Raw genomic sequence first — 3,997 nt, 5'->3', positions numbered from 1 at the left:
GCCCAGGGCGTGACTCTGAGCAGGGGGTTGCCATCTCACCCACGCATAGCTGGGCTGCGTCCAAGACCCTCATATTGCCTCCCAGTTTGACTTTGACCAACACCCAGAGGCCTCTTCAGCCTCAACCCGGCTGTTTCTCTTGTCAGAAACCAAAGTTCCCAGCCATTAATCAGTGTCTGGTCCCTTCCAAGCTGGGAATAGGGAGCTTGTCTGTAAAGATGTGCAGGAAATTATCAGTGGCTTCTGGTAATAGCCAGAGGGAGTGGGAAAAGGGCAAGTCCCCGTGTGAGCTGGAGTAGAGGGGACGACGGATAGGAAACGAGAGACCCTGCCAACGCCTCGACCCAGAGCAGGTTATGATTTTATGAAAACATAAAAACCAAGCTATAATCAGGTCAATGTCGGTTCTCAGTTCATCCCAAGTTGAGCTTCACACAGGGATTCCTTGTTTCCCATCCTTTCCACAAGGCAAGATGTGATTGTCACTGAAGGACATTGATTAACCCCAAATAACTCCCCTCAATTTGCTGGATGCCCAGGAATTCTCCGGGGACCCTGCTTTTGTTTGGAGTTAGGCATTTTGGAGCCTGGCGCCGATCCTCGTGCAGGCTTTCAAACTGAGTGAACCAGAAAAATGTCAGGAACCGACCAAGGACATATAGTACAGTTTAATTAGTTTAGAGAGAGGGTGGGTCCCCCCTTCTCCCTGAACATCACTCAAGCAAATTGTTTTTTTTATGGTCTTGTTAAAATAATTTCATGGTTGCAGTTTTGTTCTCATGCTAACTGAGCAGGACCGCGTGGGTTATTAAAAAGGGTGCTCAGCCCGGCGAAGGTGGGTGCATTCTCTTTTGCTTTTAAAAAACATAGGGGTTTAATCACCTGCTTGTGCAGTGACATATTAAAGAACCCAATTTTGAATGTCAGCGAAAGGCTGAGCCTCCTATTAATAATAGTCACTAGCTAGGAAATTCTTCTGCTGACTTTAATCAGGAATTTTCCATAGTAACCAAGGCTGCCCACGGGTAGCCAGGCAGCAGGATTTTCATTCCATCACGCACATTTTTCTGTTCATCGTGGTATGGAGAGCCTTACTTTTGGAACATGTGAGCCAAGCTGTGCTTTCAGCAAGTAAAGACCTTGTTGTTCCTTCTGCCTGGGACAAATTTCTCCAAAAGACAAGGGAACGGTCCACTTTCAGGGAAGACGAGTCGCCAGTTTCAAAATATGGGTCTGCTGCATTTAATTCCAGGCCCCCCAGCCTCCCTGGCGTCTCTCTGTCCTGTGATATAAATCTTGTGGTCATGAAAAAGATGGGCAATCAGGGAAGCCCATCTCCCATTTGTGGGAACCAGGTTCTGATTGCACAGAGACATTACTCCCCTACGAAGAAACTTCCATGTCTCCCCATGAACCGTAGATAAAATTCAGAACTTGGAGTCTGAAGTTCGAGGCTGTTTATTATCTGGCCACAAAACATTTCCTTGTCCCACCCCAGTTAGACCGTGACCATGCCCAGTGGCTTTCTTAACAAGAGCCCTTCTGTTTGCCTTAGAGCATCGTTCTCCGTGTCTGTTGGACAATATCTTTTTTAATCTTTGGAAGCAAAGCTGAAATGGGGGTATACCCTGAAATCTTCATGGAAGGGCCATGGTGGCCACTTTGATAGCATTTTATATAGCTACCCAGGACAAGGCATTTATAGTGTGTGTACGGGTCCTAAAAAATGGCCTTTTAAGACCTCCCAGATGACGGTGACTCCCCAGAGTGAGGCTCCTCCAGGTGAGGTGTGCAACATCAGTCTCACCTGGGAGTGAGGGTACAGACAGCTCTCTGATTTACTGGTTCTGACTGCAGATCAAAACTCTTCAGGAAAAAATGTAAAATGTGTACAGACTTTGTTTTCTCAACATCACTCCCTGAACAATACAGTATGTCAACTACTACAGAACATCTGCATTGCATTGGGTATTATAAGCCATCCGGTGATAAGCTAAAGCACAGAGGAGGATGAACATAGGCCGTATGCAAATACCACAGCATTTCATATCAGGGACTTGGATGTCTGCAGACATGGGTGTCCATGGGGGTTCTGGAGCCAATCCTTTAGGGGTTTGGCTGAGAGATGTCTACAGTAGAAATCCTGAAATTCTGACTCACCATTGAATCAGAATCTGCATTTCGACCACATCCCAGGTGAATCTTTTGTGCTTTGAAGTACTGACCTAGGGGATCCAAAGACCATGAGGACCATCTTTATTTCCTCCAGGCGACGTGGCCATGCAGCTAAATCAGCATGGAATGCTCAATACCACACGCACTAGGCCTTACCAGTCAGGAAGCCCAAAGCAAGTGTGCATGTCTAAGGTCCACAGGTGGTGAATATGCACAGCTGGGAGGGAGAACCATCGTCTGAGCCCAGTGGTCTTTAAACTTGAGTTTTTTATGAGATTCACTCAGGTTTATTGCTGGACCAGTTTCTGATCTAGTAGGCCTGGGTAGTAGGGCTCAGAATCTGCATTTCTATTAAATTTCCAAGTGATGTACCTGCTGCTGTGGGCACCAGGCTGTGAGCCATTGCCTAAGATACAGCAATGTTTATTGGATGTAGAAATGGAAGGGGAAATTAGGAAAAAAAACAGATTCAAAAGAAACATCTGCCGGTTTATTTATCAACTGCTATGTAACTAGCCATCCCAACACATAAGGGCCTCAAAGAACTGTAATGTATCATTCTCACAATCCTGTGGGCTGGCTGGGCTCAGCTCAGGGGTCCTCTCACTCCATGGGCGGAGCTGAGGTTGCTCAGGAGCCTGACCCAACAGAAGCTCGCCTGGAGCCACAGCCCCAGGATGGCCTACCCTCGCAGTCCCTGTCCAGGAATGGCTTCACTCTGCACAGCAGTCAGCGCCAAGCTGACTTGATCTCATGTTGGCCCTGTCCTGTTGGTATAACCGCATCTTCAGGCCAGCGTAGAATCGAGGAGGGGAGTTCAGGATCAGCGCTTGATGGTGGGAGGAAGAGTTTGCAGCCCATGGCCTTGTGTGTGATGCAGAGGGAAAACTGTGGTGCTCATGAGAAATGCCCCCTTCCACCAGCCTGCCAATGGTCAGATTAACAATGTCTCCTGCAGCCATCTGTTGAGCTCTGGGCTGGACCCCAAGGTGGAGAAGCCGCAGTGGGCCTCAGCTTTGCCCAGCTCTCCTGCCTGCCTTGGGATCTCTCTCTCTCTCTCTCTTTTTTTTTTTTTTTTGATCCATACTTTCCCCCTGTTCCATTTATTTTGTCAAAGATGGAAGGAGCTTGGGAGAATCGTTTTGTGAGTATAAAACAACTCTTTACAGAACCTTCTACGGGGCTCCAGGGCGCCGGTGGCCGAGGTCCCTAATTAACGCAATAAAACACCTCGATGAGTCTTTTACCCTTGATCGTTTGACAGATGGTTAAAAAATAATAATAAAATGTTTAGGGGATAAATGAAAAATGAAGTGAATGCAACATAGGGCTCTCTCAATTGGAAATTGTTATTAGTAATGAGAATATTTTGGTTTTTATTACTTTAATAATGAGTCACTTTAGAAGCTTTTGCCGCAGCCTACAGACTCCTTTTCCAGGGGCATTTTCACCTCTATCCTCTGTGGTCCTCCTTCACATGAAACGGTTGTCCTCTTCCTCCCAAAGGGGACACTGAGTTTCTGAGTGTGGAAGTTGTTCAAGGTCATGGTCATGAAATAACTGCTAGAATTCAGACCTGAGACTCCTGGCCACAGTCTTTCTCATCATTCCATTTCAGGAAATTCTTCTAGGAAAGAATTTTGCTGACTATCCTGCCCATCAACCTTGCAGGTCAGGAGGAACTCGAGTGTCATTTAGATCTCTGTGACTTAAAAATGTGCGCTCAGACCAGCGGCACAGACCTGCGGGAGAGCGTCTTGGAAAGGCTAAGTCTTCGGCCCCAGCCCAAACCAGCCAAATCAGCGTGTGCAACTTTAACAAG

This window comes from Ictidomys tridecemlineatus, chromosome 1 (genome assembly GCF_052094955.1).
Source record: "Ictidomys tridecemlineatus isolate mIctTri1 chromosome 1, mIctTri1.hap1, whole genome shotgun sequence".
Lineage (NCBI taxonomy): Eukaryota > Metazoa > Chordata > Mammalia > Rodentia > Sciuridae > Ictidomys > Ictidomys tridecemlineatus.
The sequence above is the reverse complement of the archived record's forward strand: the minus strand, read 5'-3'. Positions refer to the sequence as shown.